The sequence below is a fragment of the Ictidomys tridecemlineatus genome, chromosome 7 (genome assembly GCF_052094955.1).
Source record: "Ictidomys tridecemlineatus isolate mIctTri1 chromosome 7, mIctTri1.hap1, whole genome shotgun sequence".
Taxonomy (NCBI): domain Eukaryota; kingdom Metazoa; phylum Chordata; class Mammalia; order Rodentia; family Sciuridae; genus Ictidomys; species Ictidomys tridecemlineatus.
In genome coordinates, this window is record NC_135483.1 from 90,653,295 (window position 1) to 90,676,965 (window position 23,671).

General features: G+C 40.6%; 1 protein-coding gene across 1 annotated transcript in view; it reads left to right on the top strand.

Annotated features, from left to right (window-relative positions):
* The window catches only part of Tmem163 (transmembrane protein 163), a 215,833-nt gene that overhangs the window by 115,182 nt on the left and 76,980 nt on the right, over positions 1–23,671 (top strand). The window lies entirely within an intron of this gene.

A 23,671-nucleotide genomic window follows, 5' to 3' on the forward strand; every position in this document is an offset into this window, starting at 1 on the left:
ATCCTTGTATTGAAAGCTTTTATCATAACAGTTGCCCCTTTACATATATATATATTATAATATCACCTCAAATGGACTTAGGAGTTTGACAGAAGCTAGTCACAGGACAACAGGGCCTGCTGTGGAAAATTGGGGTGGGACGTGATGGTCCTGACTCCCCTGCCCAGCCAGGAGGCTTCATGCTGTCCTGCCATTATCATTATCATTATTATTTTGTTCCTTTCAAGTGCTATACCTGATGGACACTTCTTTTGATCTCCTGTAGGAATAACAGAACCGTCTATTTCCTTTTGTGGTTGTCTTTCATTTACATATTAGATACATCCAGGATGGAGGTAGGGAATTTGGGGACAGAGGGAATAAATTAGATTATTGGAGAGTAGAGCAATCGCTTTTACCTCCCTTTCAGAGAACATAGTTGGGCTCCACTTAGCTGTAGAAAAAAAAAATGTTGATTTATATTCATGTGCACGTACACACACACATACACGTTTATTTATCCAATTAGGCTGTGACGTTTTACATGCTCAGAATTACTGAGTCTATGCTGTATGTCAGATTACAGGACACATTGAAAGGAGAGTAATCACAGCTGCATGTTGATATTATTTTGGTTGTGCAAGTATTCTTCATATTAACTGTGCCATGGGGAGGTGTTGTCTGATGCCTTTTGCAATTCATTATCAAATTAATCTTTTCCAAATGGCTCCATGCAACATTACACATGCAAAATCTAACCACTACATAACATTTAGCTTCACTATTCAAATGGATAGCAACCTTGGATTATAGCTGGCTAACAGGAATGTCACACATTCCATTTCTGATTCTAGAAAGGCTTCAGCAGCACAGTGGTGGTATTAACATAAATAAACTGCTCCCTTCCCTAGGTGGTTATATCTGGGTGCTTCTGTTTGGCTTTGGTGAGAGTCATCTTTTTGAAATGCGGCAAATCCAGAACAGGAAATAATGTGAACAGAACCTATTGGTGGAGTTTTCTTTTGGAGTTAACAAATTTTGTGATTCAAGACTTTTCACTGAAAGCCTGCCAGAATCCTGCATAGCTAATTGGAGAAATTTACTTTCTCTCTTTATTTTTAAATTATAAAAATAATATAACCAAATTATCAAAAGTAGAAAAATTAGAGGGTTGAAAAAGTCATTTGGTTGTAATTTCCTTTTCTTAATGATAGAAGTAAATAATTCTGTGAGCACTAGGCTTGGCTGGCCTGGCCAGGTGATGGAGGCTGGGGAAGGCCTCTAGCTGAGAGGGGTGTGGCCTGAGGAGTAGGAACACCTGCTGGGATTTCCTGGTGAAAGAGGAGCAGGGGGGGGGGGAGCGGGGGGGAGCGGGGGGGGGGGGATCTCTGCTGGGCTCTGAACCTCTGACCATAGCAGCTCCAGGATAACTTCCTTCCTAGGCAGCACCCCTTGCAGGATGCCACCTCCTGCCAGGCCCAGGGGACACTGTTTGCTCCCTTTGTCACTCCAGTCCGACTTGTGTGCTTTTCTGGTGCCTTAACATCCCAGTTTTGCTGTCTTCACCTCACATATTAAAGTAAGTTAAAGTCTCTTCATTTTTGCTATTGAGGGTGATTTCTATTCCCTGCTGGGATCTTGGCTGGCACACAGGCATGTCACAGAGATAAAAGGTAGATTTGGGTTCCAGAGAGGAGTTGAATTGTAGTCAGTGCCATACATTTCTTCATGTGTGTGTGTATGCATGTGTGCATATATGACAGCTGTGTGTCAGTGTGCCAAATGCTCAAAAGTGGCAGACACCTTCGTTAAGTTCAGGAAAAATCTGTTGGATTTTGTGCTGTCCCCTTTGCTTAGTGCTAGGGTGAGGTTGAAGCAGAGATTCACAAATAGGAATAAGATGGGCATGACTTGTGGGGAGCTTCCAGGCCAGGGAATTGAGACATTCACATGGTCTCTTGGATGGGATGGGATAATGCAAAGATAAAAATATTTTGGAGGTTTAGGAAGAGTTGGTTCTGTAGCATATTAGCAGGGAGTAAATATCATTTTTGTATACTGTGAGCTTGATTTAGGAGGTTTAACAGGATTGTCCCCATCTTCCCTCCTGAGACAGTGATGATAGCTGGGGCAGGAAGGCAGCTGTGCATCAGGGGAGGGGAGATGGGCTTGTTTGCAAGGTGCCAAGTCTGCCCTTTCTCTTTGGGACTTGAAAATACTTGCCAATACATTAGATCATGAGAAAGGTGTGACCCCTGCTGGCCCTAGAGCCTTCAGATTTGTATGCAGAGAGACTCAGGAGAGGCCAGGCCATTATCTGTCCCCCCTGTGGGTTCCTTTTTGTGTGGGAGACCTTTCTCTTTGAAAAAGAAAGCCTTGGCCTCTCAGAGGCATTGGTCTGATTGGTAAGGAATCCTGCTGGGCCATTTGCACAAGGTTAAAATTCTTACTGCCACTTAATGCGTGGTCCTTTTGTGTTGGAAAAGCTTATTTTGCAAGCTAAAAGTAGGCCAGGTGGGACCAAGCCCTAGTAACTGGGGATGCAGGTTTTTCCCAGTCATAGCTGCAACAGGCCCTAATGGCATTTTTATTTTCCTTATTTAGTGAGAAATACAGCAGGATCAGGCTTTTCTGCGGATTAAAACCACACTGTAGAATTTCACAGGCAGGTCACTATCCATAACCTCGTTCTTTAGCATCTTTTCCTCTACAATCTCCAAGAGTTTTCAAAATCCACATATCCCCTCTATTCTTCCTCAGTGTCCCCTGTGCCTCCTCTCCCCACTGCTGCCCTTTCCTCAGTGTCTTGTTCTTGGAGACCCTCTATAGCCCACCACTCTGAATCTCCTTCTTTGACCAGTCAGCACTCTCCCTCTGGTTCTCACCTCACTGTGCTCACTGAGATTTTTGTTTCCTATGCTGTCTTTCCTGTGCTTGCCCACTTCTTATGCACAGGCATGCCCCAGGGCCTCCTTCCTGCTCCTCTCTGGAAAACTCCTTCATCCCCTACTCAACACTGTGTGGGTGGATCCCAGGACCCCCCATGAGCCTGGAGACTCTCCTGGAGGTCAAGCCTGAAAGGAAAGTGAGAGAACAAAAGATGGAGGGGGTGAGGTGGTCTAGGTCCTTCATTTCTTACCCACCCGTCTCTCGCTTTCTCACTTTCCTTTCATTTTTGGTGCCAAAACCTGGGATCGGGGTCCCCGGCATGCCTGCTCCCCTCTTTGAGGGTCACTGAGCATCCCCAGACCCCAATTTGGATCCCATGGTGGAACCAGGCCCTCCATTCTGCGGAACGCCCTCTCCGCACCCATCATCGGACATTCCAGGTAGGGTCCCAGAATACTACAGAGTCTTGACTTCTGAGGGCAATCAGGGAACCACTCCTGGTGAGACTGACCCCCAGCCTTGGGTTACTCTCTCTCTCTTCTCTCTGTAGCCCCAGCACCAGGCGCACAAGTGCCTTTATGGGCTCCTGCCCTGATGCTTACCCAGTGGTGGAGACAACCCCCTGAGTTGTCTATCATCAACTGCCCTCAAACAGGTGATGACAGAGACTGGCGAGGCCCTATCTCTAAACTCACCTCCCTCCTCTCATCATGGGTGGTTCCTGGTTCATCCCTCCCATAATCCCCCAGGTGGCCTCCTGGCTAACCTAGGGTTTCTTTCTCTCAACCTGGACCTAAAGCTCCCCAAACTTATCCACTTGTGCAATCAGATCTGGCCTCAATATCCTGTGGATAATGACTCTAAATGGACACCTAAAGGCACTCTAATCCTGTTAATTAATTATCCTCCCATTTGGCCTTCAGGTGATTTCCTCATCCAAATTTGTGAGGTTTCTTTTTTTGTTTTGTTTTGGTACTTCTGTATGGACAGCATGCCTTTATTTTATTTGTTTATTTTTATGTGGGGCTGAAGATTGAACCCAGTGCCTCACACATGCTAGGCAAATGCTCTGCCACTGAGCTGTAGCTCCAGCCTCTTTCATTTTGTGTGTGTGTTTGGTGCAAGAAAGAACACCAAAGAACTAAATAAGAGAAAGTGACATTTGAACACATCTTCCTAAATTTTTGGCTCTGTCTGTGCCATGGTCCTGTTTTACTCTTAATGCTTGGGCATTTTACTTTTTCTATAAATTCATGCTTTGCAGATCTTTCATCACCTACTCTTCTCCTAGGTTATCAGGATCTGCTGTGTCACTGGTAATACAGGTTTCATTTCTTCCTAATTAGTGTCTTGATTTACCAGTGTTTTCATAAAACTTTACTCTAAATTATTAGAAACATAATTAAAAATACAAACTGCTGAGTGGAAACTGGAGGCTCTGGAATGTAGGCCATGTGATCCATGATGGCAAGCTCTGCACTGTGGGTCCCTTTTCAAAGTTTACCCTGGGGCCCTTCGCTTCCTGGACCCCAGTATGGAGGTAGAGCTGCAGCTTCATCCCAAGAATAATGGCTAAATTGGAGCTAAAAGACATTCAAAGTTTTGCAGAATGAAAGGACACAAGCCTTAAAAAACTGAAATATGAAAATAGAAGGGAGACCAGTAGAGTAGGGGGCAGGAGGAAGGGAGGGCCTGGAGAAGTAATGAAATCTACCAAACTGTGCTATGTTCATGTATGAATATATTGTAAGGAATGCACTAACTAAAATAGTAACTATAGAAGGGTGATGAGTAATAGTAGAGTAAGTGGGAGAGTAAGGTAGAGGGCATGGGAAGGTACTAAGGAATGAGATTGATCAATTATGTGCATGTATGAATATGGAATAATGGATTTCACTACTATGTATAATTTTAATGCACAAATGAAAAAATTTTAAAACCCAGTAAAATATTCCAACTAAAACTCTATCTAAATGTTTTGGGAAATGGAATTCTCTGATTATTTGAATTATGGTTATGATTCGATCATCATCATATTCAATACTAGAACAGTATAGACCTCTGGGCATTACATCTATTCCCACACACCATCAAGAGCTGTCGATTGGTCTTTATCTGTTCACATCAGCTTGTCAACCTTAATGCTGTTGATATTTTGGGCTGGATAATTCTTTGTTGGGGGCTGTCAAGATCCTTGTAGGACATTTAACAGGAAAGTTGGCCTCTACTCATTAGATATTAGTTGTCATCTTCTCTCCCCATGACAACTAACAATGTCTCAGACTTTGCCAAATGTGCCCTGGGGTAGGGGGGTGAAAGTGTCCCCAGTAGATAAACCTTGATTTATACCTTTGTAGTAGTATGTCTTAAATGTCACCTTCTAGACTTTCATCCGTCAGCTTTTATTATTATCATTATTATTATTATTATTATTATTTTACATGTATTTCAAATTAGAATGGAAACACTGTCCTCATTTAGGTTTTTTCTAGTTGCTGGATTACATACACAATGAGAATCTGTTCTGTAGAGAAATGACTAGTCCTCTGTAGTCGTGTATTTCTGTGGCTCTCTGTGCGTGGTGTCATGATGATGATGTCCCGGGAAGACTGAATCTCTGTCTCCTCTAGCCATGTAAATAAGCTCCTTAATTTTCTTTCAGGCTGATTGAGCCTGAAGGAATCACAAATTGCTTAGAGGCTAGACAGGGTGTGAAAGGTCCCTGGTGGCCAGTCCAGCAGCTTTGCTTGTGGAGCCTGGATGTCTGGGGCATGTTGCATCTTTGCAGACTCAGCACTGCATTGTGCTTCTGGGTAACCATGTATATTTTAAAAGGGATGCATTATAAATAGCATCTAAATGTCATATGAAATCTTCTCCATGATAACAATGATTTTTCTCTCCAATTTGAAGATTATTGGTTCTTTGCAAGGCTGTACAGGCTTCCTTGCTGAGAAATCATTTTAGATCATTAAGCTCTTAAGGGTGTATAATAAGCTTATAGTCTTCTCTTGTCAGACAGTCTGCCCTGGGGGGGAGACACCAACATGTGCTAGAATGGGCATATGACTGGAAGTCAGGACAGGAGGATTCTTGCCCTGGTTTTGGACACATTGATGACCAGGCTTCTGTCAAGTAGCTTCCCTCTCTAGACCATTTCTTTTTCTGTTACATAAGGCTGTTGGACTAGATAGACCATCTCTAAGGATTCTTCCAGCTTTAAATGAAAATGTATGATTTTAATTAAAGTGGTAATTAACTGGGTATTTTAAAATATAAAAGAGTTGGAGACTTTTTTTTTTCCTAAAAGGATGGATAGTGGAAGGATATTAAAAATTATATTTATTCTATCAGTGAAACATTCAAGCAATGGATGTAATTAATGTTGCCATGGAGAATTTATGGACTGAGAAGAGTCATTTTTGCATCTCCATTCCTTGTAGTCTATGCCTCTGAAGAGAACTGACTTCTCTGGAAGATGTGTGTATCTGGGAGTGACGATGTCATCTTCTCTCTGTGAATCTGGACACCTGAGTGCCAGTTCTTGCCTTACTATATGATTTTTGGATAAGTTGCTTCTGTCTCAGGGTTCCATTCTCTTTTTAATGAGAGGAGTTAGCTGTGATCCTGTGCAGAGAAAGCGAATGGAGCAGGCTGGAGATTGCCTATCCTAAAAGTGTTTGCTTGCTTTATTGGCTATTGGTAGTGTTTGGGAGCTTGGCTAGTAAATAGTTGCCTACACAGAAAATAAATTTTCTCCAAATAAAAGTGGCTTACTGTGCCTAAACTGTTTGTGCAACCCATGTGGTTTATGTTCAACACATGTTTTCCTCCTGAGAGTCTGGAGTTTGGGTAGGTACTAGGTGGAGGGTACCTATGTAAAAGGGCCCCTAAAATCACTGATCACTAAAGTTTTGAACAAGTTGTTTTCATAACCTGTGGAGGAATTAAACCTGTCTTCTGTGACTCCTCTGGGAGAGGACTCTTGGATGCTTCCATTTGGTTTCCTCCAGACTTTGTCCATGGACCTCTCCCCTTTGCTCAATTTGCTTTGTATCTTTTTGTTATAATGAATCTTAGCCATGGATATGACTATATGCCAAGTCTTGGGAGTCCTTCTGGTGACTCATAAAACTTGGGGGTGTTTTGGGAACTCCTGGCATAGATACTCTAGAACTTGCTGAAAATAGATTTTGTAAGTAGAATTATTTGGATATTTTTTCCAAAGGAGAAATTATTTCAGTATCTTGGACTTTTGTCCCCCTTACAGTGGTAGGGAAGAGGGGTCATGGAAGAGGCAAATGGGGGGTGAGATAGCAGAAATGCTCCTGAGCTATGGTCAAACCACAGCCTAGTTGGCCTTTAGGCATGAACTTTTTATTGTGAGAATGGGTCAAAACAAAGTGAGGTTAACTAGGCAATACCATTTCAGCCATCATCCCCTTAGCTGTGGATTTTACATATTGGTGGTGTGTCTATGCCTTTGAATTGGATGTAATTGGATTTTTAAGACTGAGCCTGTGTCTATAATTTGAAGGGAGCTTATTTGAAGAAACCCTCTTGTGAATTGGTTCTTAATTTATTTTTGGATGTTGCCAAGATGAGAGGGGAGTAGTATGAGTCTGAGCATCAGGCGCTCTGATTGAAAGGGATGTATGTATGTTGTAGCAGTTGAGAGTTCCAGGATAAGCAGTGAAAGTCCCTCATCTTAGCATAAGCAAAATAAATGAGAATGTATTACAGAATAGAATTGGCCAGATCCGTGAGCTCAAATGATGTCAGAATTCAGTTCTCACTCCCTCCTTCCTTTCCTCTCTTTTCTTCTTTCTTCTGTGTCAGCTTCATTCTTGGACTGGCTTTCTACATGAGTGGCCTTGAATTGCCCCCCCCCCCCCAAAAAAAGTCTCCCATATATCAGGAGAAGAAAAACCTTTTCTGTCCCATCATTTCTCTCATTCTCTGAAAAAAAAAAATATTCTGATTGTCCAGTCACTGTGTCCAGGGGGGTAGGATATGCTGCAGTCAGGTCATGTACTTTCCTCTAACGGAGGAGGATGGGGTCATTTTAGCTACTGAGAAGGACCAGTCCCTGCCTCAAAGAAGAAGAATTTTAAAAAAGGAGTGGGGAACTTCTTTTACCAGAAAAAGGAAGGAAGAATGAATGAAAAAAGATGCTTAATGACTGTTCACTCTCTGCATACATGTGCATCCCAGTAAAGGATTACCTGGCATTGAAGTTGAGGATCATGGTACCCATTGCATGGTGGTGATTGATAGATATCTCTGAGAACTATCTTGGAGGGTAGAAATAGATCAGCCTTATTTTCCTATTGGATAGTAATTGTAGCAGGGGTTTTGATGTGGACCAGGGAATGTGGCTAGGTTGTGAAGCTTAATGAATTTTCACAAAGTGAGCTTTGCTGTGTAACCACACTCACACTCACTCTCACTCATCTTCCCACCTGACAAGTCTTTCTCATGTCCTCTGCAAGTCACTGTCCCACTCCAGAGGTAACCACTGTCCTGAATACTGCCATCATATTTCTATCATATATTGCTTGTAAGTCTTTGATCTTTACCCAAATATTTCATAGATTTTCTATCGTAGGAATACTTTTGTTTTTCTCTTTGTTTCTGGTTAGTCATTATTCATTCTTCTTACAAGGATGGTATACAATGGGTTCTTTTTTGCTAGATTTCTGCAGGTAAATCTTTGACAGAATTCTAATTCTGAAGATAAGGAAGTTGCTGTGATTGAAATGAAATGGGGCCAGGATGGGAAGACTTAAATCTACAGGGTCTAAGGAACTCCTTTTGAAAAGTCATGAGGTAGGTGCTTCAACCATGGCAGAGAGTTTGCAGACTTTCAATTTTCTGACTTGATACCTAGTTATGAGTTATTTATTAGTGCTGAGTGGAAATAAAACTGGTGCTACTAAGGAAGAATTATTGTCATTGGATCAAGAAAAACCATGACTCTCTTTATTTTTCTTTGGAGCATCAATACTGATTCATCTTTGATTTATAACTTAATATCATTGGGAAATTGTCCTGGCTCATGTAAAATGCCCCAAACACAGCTCTTTAGCTATAAAATCCTGTTAGAATTCAGTCTTTCAATTATTTGACAAGTGACATCATAGAGTATCTATAATTTCACTTTTGTGTATTTCATACTTGTTCTTGTAACTGATTCCCCAGGCTTTTCTTGTGATATTGGGTTGGTCATTTGATGGATCTGGTGATGTCTTTTCTTTGTCATAGTATTCTTCTCACTTTAGAGTATACATAGGGTATATGGATAGGTAATGCATTTGTTGATTTGGAAACCAGACTTCAGATTTCTTTCTTTTATTCCCATTTTTACTTCCGTATAATCTATAAGGACTCATGCTCAAGTTAATGAAAGCTGTCAGTATACTTGAAAGAAGATAAATCTAGGTTACCCTAAAATACACCCATTGACATATGATTTCAAATAAATTGAGGCATATTTGTTGAGAAAATTATTTTAGTTTTAGTATAAATTTTATTTGAGTCTAGTTTTATATTTTTATCTAGAATAATCTTAAGATTGTGCAGTTAACTGCTTAGGATGTGATGGCAAATTTGAAAAAAGAGACCACATAGGTTTTCAACACCTAATAAAAGAGATAATGTAGCCAAATGGAGATCTGACCTTCCTAGTCACTGCAGAATATTGTCTGGGTTTTATATTTCCTCAGCAAATGTCCTGGACAGTAATATCATTGAAAATATTTGCATTTGTCCCTCTCCCTCCTCCTCCTTGATTCTCCATTAACATTGTCCTCAACCAGGAAGGAAAAGTTTTATTGCAAAAGGAGAAAGGTGTTGTCCTAGGGATTTTAATTTTGGGAAATTCCCGACTCTTTTAATTTTACTTTGTGGATATTGAAGAACGTATTTGATTTGTAATCCTATAAATTGAGAGCAGACCTAGGTAGTCTAATATGTCAGCCACTTAAATCCCTATCTGTACAAGCTATTTTTGGCCAAATAAAATTTGTCTGTGTTGGCAAGCAACTCCATAGAAGCTGATTGCTGGTGTCCTGTCCCATGGTTAGGCTGCTTTATTTGGTTGTGGTGCATGGACTTGTATTTTCACCTTGGAAATCCATACAGGTACATGTACAACATACACAGGAAGAGAATCCAAAGCATACAATAGGTTTTGAAGTGGAATGAGGACATCCTTTCAACCTTGTACTCTTGTTCCCTTTCCTTTAAAGTAATCATCACCCCTGGGTTTTTTTTTTTTTTTTGGTAGCTTCTCTAAAATTTTATTTATATAATTTTATTTCCATGAACACTCATGTACCCACACACATGAGCTTTGACAATTACTAATGACCTTACTTTGTTCACTTACTACATTTTGCGCATTACACATCTATCTTTTTCAAGAGCTTAATAACCTCTGTGGTATGGATATGTGCTACTTCATTAAAGCACTCCCTTATTAATGGAGTGATTTAATATTTTGCTTTTATGTATCTATAATAAACATACTTGAATGTTTCTTTTGGCATCTGTGCCAACACAAGTACAGAATATATTTCTTAAAGTATAATTGCTGAGTTCAAAGAATGTGTATGCTACATTTTGATAAATATTTCTAATTTGTCTTATAAAGAGATTTCTCTACAGAAAAGATACTGCATCCCCATACTTTCACCAACACTCAGCATTTAAAAATTCCTTTTATTTCTACCGTTGTCATAGGTAGAAATGGAATTAATCTTCTTCTTTATTCAATTTGCCATCTGTTTCTTGACTTTTAATGAAATTACCAAAAAAGTCTAAGAGCTTTTTTAAAAAATAATTGCACATATCATATAAAAAATTAAAGACCCAGAGAAGAATCACAGATCAAAATTGTGAAGCTTAATAAATCTTCATACAGTGAAAACAGCTGTGTAGTCATCATTCAAATTCACTTATCTTTCCACTTGAAAAACTCTTTTCATGTCCCCTTCTGGTCACCGGCCCCAGATATAACCACTATCATGTCTTCAACCACCACAGACTATTATCTGTTTTTCAAGTTTATTCAAACAGGATCAATAATAGATAAATCTAATCAATACTTTTGTGTTTGCCTTTTGTGGTCTTGTTATTTGTTGAGGTTCATGTATATAATTGTGATTAGCTGTGATTCATTTATAGTCATTGTTGTGTAGTATTCCAATGGATGAATACTCAATCAATTTATCCATTCTACTATGAACAAACATTAGGGTTGTTTCCATTTGGGGCAACATGAATAATGCTGGTGTGGGCATTTGTGTAAGTATCTCCTGGTATCCATATGTATATGTATTGAGCATACATCTAGAAGTCTAATGGTTGAGTCAATATGATCAGCTTTTATAGATGCTGATATTACATTTTAAAAAGTTTATACCAATTTAAATTTTTGTTCCCAGTTTTTGAGGGTTTCAATTCAACATTTTAAAAGATCACCCTCTTTAGCTTTCTCTGGGTATTTAGTGTTATCTCTGTGTGGCTTTAATTGTATTTTCCCTGGTTACTGGTTACTAATGAAGTTAAACATGTTTTCCTGTGCTTATTGGTCATTTGTGTATCAACTTTCATAAAGAACCAGTTAAGTCTTTTGCCCATTTTCCTATTATTTTTCTCTTATTATTTGTAAAACTTCTTTATAGTTCTCTATACAAGTCCCCTGGTAGTTGTAAAGTATTATAAATATCTTTTCCCACTCTATAGCATGCTGTTTGCTCTTTTAATGGGGTCTTTTAATGCAGTTCTATTTGCTACCTTCCCTTAGGATGAATGCATTTATGTCCTGTTTATGACTTTTTCTTCCTCTAGGATTATTAAAATACTTTCCACTATTTCAGATGTCTCCAATGTCATCCTTTGCCTTACGTACTTAAATCTATCGCTCAGATTGGTACGTTTTTATATATGGTGTGAGGTAGGGTCAAGATTCAGTGATTTCATGTGAATGTCTAATTGACCCAACAGTTTTAAATGACGAGAACTCTTTCCCAGTGTACATTAGGTATGTAATTTTCTTGTATGTAAATCAAATGGCCATATGTGTGTGGATCTTGGGTTCTATGGTCTTTTTGTTTATCCTTGTACCAGTACCATTTTTCTTTTTTCTTTTTTTTTTTTTTTTAACTATAGCTTTGAATCTTGATGTCTGGTAGTGACTACCTTCCATTTTTTTTTGTTGTTTAGGATTATCATGGTTATTCTTGACTCTCTACTTTCCAAGTAAACTTTAGGATTATCTTATTCTCTCCCAGGAAAACTGGCTGGATTTTGATTGATAATATTGAGCCTTCCAGTCTATAAACATGGTGTATCTGTCCCTACATTTAGTCTCATTTCATCCAGTGTGTTATTTTTCTAGGTGAGGTCTTGAGCATTGTTGTTTTAGTTTCATTAGTTTATTCCTCAGTATTTTATTTGTATGATGTTTAAATAGTATCTTTTAAAAATCGCACTTTCTTAACGTTCATGGCTATATAGAAATAACTGGTATTTGTATATTGGCTTGGTGTATGGGGGCCTTGCTGAATTCCTTTCTTCATTCTCTTTAGTTCCCTAGTTATGTTTACCAGTTTTTCAAGACCTCACGGTTCTAATCATTGTGGCTTTAGGGAGAGCTGGGCATGAAGGGAGCAGCAGGCAGCTTTGAGTATTTTTTCCTCAGGGCACTTTACACCCCATCTGTCTGCCTTTGGTAACATCTTTCTGCCTTTTAAGCAAAAGACCGCCTGGCTGACAGGGAAGCCTTGGCTCCCCTTGTTGACAATGCCATTGACATTCCAACTGCCTGATTCTTGTACTCATGGCTGGCTGGCAGTTACTTCTTAGGTTTCACTGTGTAGTGTGTGGAATCAGGGAAAGGGCTCAGGAGCAAATGCTGTAGCTCACTCCCACACTAGGTATTGGCATGAGAGGGTAATTGTTTGGTGCCACCTAATTGTGAAAACCTGAGTCATACCTCAGATTCGAATGAGGTATGTTGTCAGCTTTCAACGTCTTCCCCCAGTACAGTCTACACTTTAGTTAGTGGATGTCTTTTGTTTGTTTTTAATTTAGTTATAGTTGGACACAATACCTTTATTTATTTAATTATTTATTTTTATCTGATGCTGAGGGCCTCACTCATGCTAGGTGAGTGCTCTACTGCTGAGCCACATCCCCAACCCCAATGTGGATATTGTTTCTAAATGAGGGCTTTGGGGATTGACTGTATTCTTTCCCTAGTTTTCTATGGTTTGTCTTACTTTGGTAGGTTTTCTTTTAGGAGGATGGCAGGAAGGAAGAGGAAAAAAAGCTTTATTCTACTATGTTTAACTTTTATTCCCAGGGTGGTAATGTTAATGATCTTCTAATGATTTGATTCAGTTCAAATGAGTAAATATTTATTCAGCACCATTTCTTTAAGCCAAGTCTTTAAAGCCTAATTCAATATATTCCTTTTCCTCACAATGTGCTGTGTTCTTCAATGTTCCCTTAGCAGCCTTCAACCAAAGAGGTTCAATGTGCAGAATGATACCAGAAGCACCAGACCAGGGAAGATGACCTTGGTGTATGGGAGCATGACCTTGGTGACAATATCCACACTATTGCTCTAGGGCCCACAGCATTAACTTTAGGTTCTGGCATGAATTCATCATTTTATGTTAACAACTAGATATTTTTATTGATGTTCAGAGATCTCTCAAGCTTTGTCCATTTTAATTTCTTAAGCATTTGTTGAGCACCAACAATGTACTTGTGCCTTTATTGGCCCTGGGGCTAAAGATGAATATGCTTCAACCCTTGACTTTACGCTAGTTGGGAGAAGACAAGGATCATTTTGTGTGCTGAAAGATGAAGGCGGTAAGGGCAGGAGCTTTGGGTGCCAGAGGAGAGATGCTGAGCCAAGTTGGAAATAACAGACTAAGGATGAGAGCTTACTTAGAATCCTTAAATTCCTTACAGCCACACAGGTACCCAGAGAAGAAGGCTGGAGATGATCAAATATGAAGCTTCTGTTCTGTAAATTTCCCTCTTATCTCTATTTCTCTCTCCAATGAATGCTTATTACATAGCAGTATTCTGCAATTAAGGAAAAGACAGAGTTTTAAAAGGTATGTTTCATCAAATTGTTGGGAAGTAACTGCTGTATCCTCCTCTCATTCAACAGTGCTTGGCATGTAGTAGGTACTCATTTAGTGTTTATTTATTGAGTGAAAGAATGATTGGGGAGCTTAGGCTTGCTACTCATGCTGGTCTAGACAAGGCTGAGTGTAGTCTGAGGATACCCTCAGACTCCCTCACACAGGCATTGGGCTACTTGCTTGATAGCTGTGCTGGCATCATGGAAAGCACAGCACAGGGTTGTGTAAAATTATGTGTAAGAGCAAGTGTTAGAAATGGGCATATATAGCCAGATGCAGTGGCACATGCCTGTAACCCCATTTAGTGTCTCAGGAGGCTGAGGCAGGAGGATCACGAGTTCAAAGCCAGCCTCAGCAAAAGCGAGGCACTAAGCAATTCAGTGAGAAATTGTTTCTAAATAAAATACAAAATAGGGCTGGGGATGTGGCTCAGTGGCCTGAGTACCCCTGAGTTTAATCCCTGATATCCCGAAAATGCAAACAAACAAAAAAGAAATGTGCACATATGGGGCTGGGGTGTAGTTTAGTGGTAGAGAGCTTGCTTAGCATGCATGAGGCCCTGGGTTCCATCCCTAGTACTGCAAAACCCCCCAAACCTAAAACACCAAAAAGAAATGTGGGAATGACATTCAGCAAGGACCTCACTCCGGCTGCTAGTTCTTTGGAATGAATGTAGCCATGAGGGTGGGTTATTTACTCCACTGAGGATAGTCCATAAACATTCATTGAGTAACTGGCTTCAAGGGCTCTTCCTCCTCTTTCTTTCTGGCCTGTACAAGAAGCAAAATGAAAGGGTGTGGTGGTGTTGAAGTAATTTCAGCATTAAAAGCTGAAATCTTGGCTTTTGGTCCCTGGGTTGAGAACTCTGTACTCCAGAACTCTCCCTGGGAAGTGGCAGCTATCCTGCCAGTGTTCCAGAGATTCTGATTGCTGGGATGGGGGGTTATGTGCTTTCCACGTGATGATAACTGAGCAGAGCTAACATGGGGTGTGCATTGAGGGAGCCAGGGCTCTCTGGTATACCCTGGAGATTGTCCTGGGTTGTTCTCTTTCCCATTTTGTACTACTTAGTTCTTGCTCTTTCCGGTAGGTGTTTGTATTTGCAGATGCCTCAAGGCTCCCTGCTGCCTTACAGAGAGTCAGTAGAGAGGATAGCTTCTGCTCCTTTGGATTAGGAAATGATTGCTTGGTAATACCTCTGGGTCTTTTGGTGTTTGGTTCTGTCTGCTTTCTCCTTGAAGACCATTTCCTGGCAAGCTGGAGCTAAGAGGAAAGATGTTATTTTAATCAAGGAAGCAAGCAATTGATCAACCAAACTGAATGCTTTGTAAACATTCAGGCATTGATCTAGACGTGTGAGAGGCAATAGGGAGCAAAAATTCAAAGTTTATGCCTTTGTAGAGCTTCTTTTCTAAGGGGTGATGGGTGGATACATGATACACCAGGTTTTCACACGTAAGCACATTGAATAATGTGATAGAGCATATGTGCTCTGGATTAAGAAACATGGAGGAGAAAATAAGGGGCAGCTGAGTGGATCGCTGGGCAGGTTTCACTATTAAATAGGGCAGCCAGGATGGGTTTGAAGCCCTGAAGGAAGTGAGGGGCAGGTCAGTGGAGCCCTAGGTAAGTTTGTTCCAGGCAGAGGGCCGAAGCCCAAGCCTAATGGTGGGGAGGTTATCAGGGAGGCCCATGTGACTGGGTGGTTGAGTAGGTATAGCCTGAGGGGAGGAGGACAGAGTAGGGGAGTGTTATCCATCATAAGCAATCTGATCGTCACATGGAATATGATGTGTATGAAAGTAACCTGACTGTGTGCCAAGAATGAGCTGGGGCAGAAGTAAGACATTTTGCAAGGTTTCTTGTTAGAAATTTGAGTTCAAAAGAATCTTTCACTGAAAAGAGTTCCAGATGCTACCAAATGATACTCTTTGCTCCCACAACAGCAGCTCGAGAGGCATTTTGTAACCTCTTTGAGTCACTCTTTCTGGGGATTACACAGATTATTGTATGTATGGGTCTTGGGAAGGGACCATGTGATCACTTTATTGTATAAGACCATTTTTTGACTATGTGAGAGGAGAGACTCCTGGCCCACCTGGAGTCTCACCCATGGTCTGACTGTCTACAGATGAGCAGAGCCCCAAGGGTAAGTGGAGAGTTCTGATAACCTGTTTGGGGTTAATGATTGGTTGTCAGGGTTGTCTAGGGAAGACAGTGCTCTCAAAGACTGTTTTTGGCTTTGAGAAACTGGCCCATGGTACCACTTTTTGTAATTTGCTGAGGGACCCTATAGGAAGAAACACTGAAGGCTGCTGTTCATGTAGCACAGTGAATGTTTGGTAGCTGCTTTGCTGGAACTTACAGATAAGAGAGATAAAACTGATGTTCTTTCTCTCCAGTTGCTGTGGGCTACATCTGAGGTTCCATAATTAAAAATCTGTGGGGTCAGCTAGCTACCACAAGGCCCAGGCTGTGGAGGCAGGTTGTATTTTTTAAAATTATTTATTATTTTTAGATAAACATGACAGTAGAGTGTATTTTGACATTTTATACATACATGGAGAGTAACTTCCTAGTCTTGTGGTTGAACAGGATGTGGAGTTTCACTGATCGTATATTCATATCTGAACATAGGAAAGTTATGTCCAATTTGTTCTACTTTCTTATTCTCATCCTTCTCCTCTTCCCTTCATTTTCAACTAATCCAATAAACTTCTATTCTTCCCCCTCCCCCATTTATTGTATAATAGCATCCACATATCAGAGAGAACATTTGACCTTTGGTTTTGGGGGGGATTGATTTATTTTTATTTAACATGATAGTTTCCAGTTCCGTCCATTTACTGGCAAATGCCATCATTTCATTCTTCCTATGGCTGAGTAATAATCTATTGTGTATACATACCACATTTTCTTTATCTGTTCATCTGTTGAAGGGCATTTAGGTGGGTTCCATAGCTTCAGAATGGCAATTATCAAGAATATAAGTAATAATAAATGTTTGGAGAAAACAGTTCACTCACCGTTGCTGATGGAACTGCAAATTGGTATAACCACTGTGGAAAGCAGTATGGAGAGTTCCCAGAAAACTTGGAATGGAACTATCATTTGACCCAGTTATCCCACTCCTTGGCATATACCCAAAGGACTTATAATCAGCATACTACAGTGACACAACCATATCAATGTTTACAGCAGCTCAATTCACAATGGCAGATAGGCTTTTATGCTGCAGGAGAGGGAGACACCCTCGAGCTCATGCCCCCTCAAGCACCATGTTGGCACTGCTGGGAGACAGAACCGTGTGTTGATCTCAGTTGTTTTAGAAGTAAAAATTCAGGTTTTTCACATTTTGTTTTTGTTGAATGTGAAGTCCCTAGTTTTAAAAACATTGCTACCCAATTCTGATATTTTAATAATACTGTGTGGGCCAACTTCTGAATTTTACCCTGAGACAGCCCTTTTGAGAATTCTAGGCTACACAGATGAGAGGTTAAGTCACTGTGTTGCAACTGAAGATGAGTGATTTCATGGACTAATCAGTTTTGTTGATTTGTTTTTTTAAACAGCTTTCCCCTCTTTATGGAATTCAACAACCTGTCACTAATTTTTGTCGTACTTGATGATCTTATTTTGAATGGAACAGAGAGTCTGGAAGCTGTTGGAAGTTCTGTTGAAGTGAGTTAGAACATAGATAAATACATTTTTTTGACCACTATTAGTTCCTCCTTTTCTGCAGCCCAGGAGAGCCTCTGAAGGTGGGCGAGGGAAAGCTGGCCTCCAGTTGGGTCAGTTCCACGCCTGCTGGCGCGGTGGTTGCCAGGCGCCTGAGTGATAGAGGCGGTCTAATTAAAGTGGGATTGATTTATTAACAGAGCTTTACTGGTCATATAATTTAACAACTTGGAGGTGTTATGGGGCCTGGGGTATTGCTAAAGAGTGCTAAGGCTCAAGATAATTATTGCCTGACTTGGAGAGAATGACAGATGGGTCCTCATTGTTGCTGTAAATCTAGCCAGCAATTGAACTGGCATTCTTTGTTTAATGTTGTTGAGGGGGCTCTCCGTTGATCCTTGGTTTTCTTGCTGGCACACTCCCCTCTGCATTTCCTGGGCTCTTTGTTTCAACCTTCCATGACCCTCCTTTAAAGCCTGCTGCTTATTCAGCTGAGGGATTTGCATTTGGTTTTGCCTTCACAATGGGTTGCCTGGGTCCCCCTCATTTTCCAGCTGTCTTTCTGTTTGAATTTGAGTTTCCAGCCAATGTGCTTTTTGGCCTGGTGTGACTTAGTTAAAAAAAAAAAAAAAAAGATCTGGTCTTTTAACCAGACCTGTATAAATATTTATTTAAGACGTCTGTTGTGTGCTTCTGGGAGTATAGCTGTTATTACCTCAACCCCTGCCCCCTGATGTGTAAATGAAAGTAGAATGTAGGACAAGCGAAATCCTAGGAGGCAGGAGGTCTCACAGATTGGGAGTGACATTTTGCTTATGTTCCACACCTTGGCTTGCCTGGCCCTCCACCACACTCCCCTGAACTGTTCAGGTCATTAGCTCCCTGACTGTGGAGGAGGCCATTTGACTAGGAAGATGGATTTTAGAAACTTAGATGCCATGAAGATGTGTATGGTAATGTACTTTCCTATCAGCCAGAAGCATTCACAAAGCTCATCATGCACCTACTCCTGGAGGCCCATCAAAATTCTGATTTCTGCTATTTTTATTTTAGACCTCGGGTTGTATTGTTATGAGTCGGATAACTTTTTTTTTCCTGCATATAAAACTATTTTTTTTCCAATGGTCAAATATGATGGCTATAGGAAATGTGGAAAATACAAAAAGTAAAAAAGAAAAGCATCTATTCAAACATTCCTATCTACGATTACCCACTGTTATCATTTGAGGGAATTTCCTGCCCCCTGGTTTTCGGTGCATTTTTAAGGCACAGTTGTGGAGCTAGTTATATCACATCATTTTGTATCTTATCCTAATAACCTCCCATAACTGCCTTTCTGTTCTCTTTCATCTTAGAGCACCTGGCAAGTCAGAGGCCATGAGGGTTATCTCAGGATCTTTGCATTGTCTTTCCATTATCTGCAAGATTCTTTCTCTAGGTAACTACACAGCTGACTCTATTCCTCCTTTGTCTTTGCTTAAATTTCAGCAAAGCTTCTTCTGAACTCCTTGCTAAGTTTGCACCTGCACTAGCCAGAATTCCCTGTCCCAAAAGACCCATCATTTCCCATAGCACCCTGAAACTATGGAACCCAACATACTACCTGTCTGTTTATTTCAATTTTATTATTTTGCTGAATATGTCACTATAAGCATTAAGTTTTTTATATATTTTAAAATAGCTATGTGTAGCCCATTCTTTAAATGGACCATACATGACCGTTACCCTACTACTGGACATTTATATCACATTCATCATTTTGCTATTATAAATCACATGAACCTGCTATGAATATTTTGTATATAAGCATCTTCCATTTTTTAAGCATTAAAAGAAATTCTTGGACATAGGATTATTAGGTCAAAGTATATTGTATTAAGATTCATTTGGCTGCAAGTCATAGAAACTAAACAACTGGCTTAAGAAAATGAAAGAATCATTGGATGATGTATTTGAGGAATTATTGAGTGAGTCTATTTGAGGAATAGAGGGTTAGATTTTCAACAAGGCTGATTGCAGAGGTTCAGTTGGGGCTTTGATCTGTCTCTGATCTTTAATTTCCTTTTTCTCTGTGTTGGTTTCATTCTGAGGTAGTCTTTACCCATTTATGTCAAACTCACCTCCTATGGCTCTTGGTTTTGTCTTATAAGCTGTGTAATTGTCTCTTAGTCATCCTCTTCCCAAAATTATGGACAAACTTGGGAGAGACTCTTATTGCCTCAAATCAAATTTAGACAGCTTTTAATCATTCACTTTGTACATGGGACAAGTTAATGGGATATACTAGAGTGGGCAAAATGTCGTCCTATCCGTATCACTTCAAGTAGGGCGGGTGCAGGTCCCCAGATAAGAATTGCTATGCTCCCACCAGGAGAAAGATTGGATGTTGGGCAGGGCACCAAAAATTATAACTATGAACATTTAAAAGACTCTGAGTAAAAAGGAAAAGCTGGGATGGCTGGGCATGGTGACACACGCCTGTAATCCCAGCAGCTAGGGAGACAAGGCAGGAGGACTGCAAGTTCAAGGCCAGCCTCAGTAACCGAGTTAGGCCCTGTCTCAAAATGAAAAATAATAAGGGCTGGGGATTTGGTGCCCCTGGGTTCAATCCCTGATACCAAAGTGAGAAGCGGAAAGGGAGGAAAGAGAAAGGACCCCAATGCATGGTAAGAATGCATTTACATTTTTGCAATTCCAGCCTAACAATGGCAAAGCTGCAGAGGAGGAAGCCCAGGCCACAGCTCCCTGGGGAATTGAATGAGGTTCCCCAACCTATAATAGTATGCCTTGTAGGCTCTTGGTGGTCACTAGCCTAAGTGCATGTCAAAATTATGAGGCATGGAGACAGGTTCTACTGTGAATATCAAAAACATTCTTGGAGATTCCTCTAAGGAATTCTGGCAATAGTACTATTCAGATAAAGATAGGTTGCTTATATCAGGGGCTTCATTCCAGAGCAGCTGCAGGGTATATTAATCAGGACCTGGACCTATATACTGATGGCCTTGGTGATATCATTATCACTTCTGTGGGCTCTGTGGGCCCTATCTTGATAAGAACAGCCTTCACGGGAGAACTCGGCTTCACTGTTTCCTGGTTTCCCTTCTCTTTGTTGATCTTGCCAGTTTGCAGCATAATTATTTAAGGTTGACAGGTCCCATGTCTGTTGTCCACTGTTAAACCTAATACCTGCCTTGTGGGCAATCTTGAACTTTGTTGGCCCCATGGTGGCTTTTGGCTATGCTCAGTCATATGTGCATGGAGCTCCAGGGGCCCCTAACACATCATCTTTGCCTTGGGTGATCTTCCTGGCCCAGGTGAAACTCATTTGTAGCATGTGGGAAGCTGGAAATATCTCAGCACCCCATGGGGGTGGGGATATAGTTCAATTGTACAGCACTTAACTAGCATACAAGAGGCCCTGGATATGAGCCCCCCAGCACTGCCTCCCTCCCCCCAACAACAACAAAAACAAAATGTCCCATGGATTACCCTGCAGTCTTACAGAACAGAACTGTTTAAATCCATCTGACTTTGTTTGTCTGTTGAGATTATTTATAACCCAGAATTAGGATATATTGTGATGAATTATGGACCAAAGAAAATGAAGTTATTACTTGATACTCTTCATAAATTCTTCAAAGGCCATCTGAACTCTTCCATTTGAGTCCTGTGCTAATGACTATTTGCTGTTATTTAACAGCAAACCTGGGGACCTGGCCACACGGGGAAGTTGTCAGAGCCAAGGCTGTGTGAAGGGCCCTTCAGTGTACTCTTGATTCCCCATGCAATTTTTTGGCATTTCTCCTTTTCCATGTCATTAAGGAAATTAGATGGAGGCAATTTATAAGGAAATTATACATTCTCTGTTAAGGACTCTTGCATTTTCCATGGTACACGGAGGACAGAAGAATATTAATATTCCATTGTGCCTCAGTTATCCATCTACTGGGCAGGTATAATTCTCACAGCAGAACTCTCCAGTATAATTTAGAGTGTTCAAAATCATGGACACTGAGCTCCCCTAGAGTCAAGGAGTTGGCTGTTTAGTGGCATCTCCTTTGATTTCTGATTTATGAAATGAGTTTCTTACATATTTCACTATAATTATGTAAGCATCCACCTTTTTGAAATCTGTGGACTACTATATAAATGTCTAGTCTAAACAAATTACTCAGATACTGATATTTTAAAATCATGGCTTACCACTTACAAAACAGGTGATCTGTGATGACAGGTGAGGGAAGCTCTGTTTTATTTGTGTGTTGTCCTTGGTGCCCAGGCTGGAGAGCACAAATGGAGACAGAGTGGGAGCTCTGGCCTGACACCTCTCTTTGAATCCCATTTAGATTATGTCTGTGCAAGATCTTAGTACGATCTTTCTTTTCAGTTGTGCTGACAAGGAAGCACAGCTGAGATGTTCTAAAAATAGGTCATAAAGGGAAAACCCAAATACCCTCTATGACTTCTATGATGAAATTTTGTTCAGTTTAGTTAACAATGACTGAGCACTTACTGTAAGCCAGTTTCATAGGTCATTTCTCCCATGCTCAGGGCAGTGGTGCCAGGGATCAGCTACCTTTTATACACATGTTGACAGGGTCCTGGAATTAATGTTCTTTGGGAAGGTACAGTGGCCTTTTATACCACCCAGCTACTGTCTTGTAGTACTGCATTGCTGAGAAAGCTACAGCCAGGCACTGCACAGCTGGCTCTATACCCTCCCTGAACTAGTAAGAGCAACAGCAGGAACACCAGGAGCTGTTCCTGACAAAGACAGAAAGGTGAGGGGTTTAGTTTCTCATTGTCCACTCATACCTTGAGCCCTGGAGTGTAGCTGAGTTGCAGGGAGGACTAAGAAACATTGGGTACCCTAGTTTTAGTCTCCATTACTGATTGTACCCCAGGCTTGTCTTTCTGCTCCTCAGTCTTTTTATAGCAAACAAGGGTTGATGAAAGCTCCAGTGTTTACAACTTCAATTGTAACTACGTAAATTGACCAACAAGGCTGTCTTGTAGTAGCAATCATTAAATCACAGAAAATGGAGTATGTTTGCTCCGCTTTGGGTCGGGTGACCCCTTTGTGGCTGGGAGCAGGGGCACACAGCACAATGCTTAAGCAGTTGACTTTCTGGAGTCTGTTGTTGGGGATTGGATGGCAAATAGATCCCTAAAAAGGGACATTTGGGGTGAATGGAAGTCCATATAGGTGCTGACCTCTGTGCCTGCCTCCCACCTGTGCTCACTAGCAATACCTAGGCTCAGGATCCAGCTGCTTCCAAGCTTTACTGACCCAGAGGTGGTTGCATTCCTTGAAGGGTGGGCGTTGCTTGTTGAATATGGCTTTTGTTTGATGATCTGCCTTTATTGAGTCAAATTGAGGATAGTTTTTGAAGCTGGCCTTTGCTTTGGCACAAAATATAATTAGACAAATGTGCCACCCAATTGACTCGTACCTCTAATTTTTGAATATGGATAAAATGTTTTAAGTAACTGCAGACATCTATTGTTTAATCTGAGATCACTTGTCACTTTTTTTTTTAAACAGCTGTGTTGATATCTATAAAACTCCAGTGGGCAAAAAAAAAAAAAAAATTGTATGTTAGCAATAATGTGCACATTAGATATCATTAGATTACTAGATAATAATTACCTTATTATGGGAGGAGTTTGGATGGTTGAAGTTTCACTTTGAAAGTTTAGCATATTTTCCAGTTCCCCATCACCACTTTCTAAATTCTCAAAGTCTCCGAAGTAATTTGATTGACAGCTACTTAAGCACGCTTATCCTGAAGTTGGCTCTTGGGTGCTTCTGAACATGCTGGGGAGGGAAGTTCTTGCAGGCAGAGTTTGGAAATCTTTCACTCTCAATTTTTTAAAATTCTCAGATTTTTACAAGGACAGTTAATTTTTAATTTTATTCTCTTGGAGCTTTTTCACTATTTAAAAGGCCATATCAA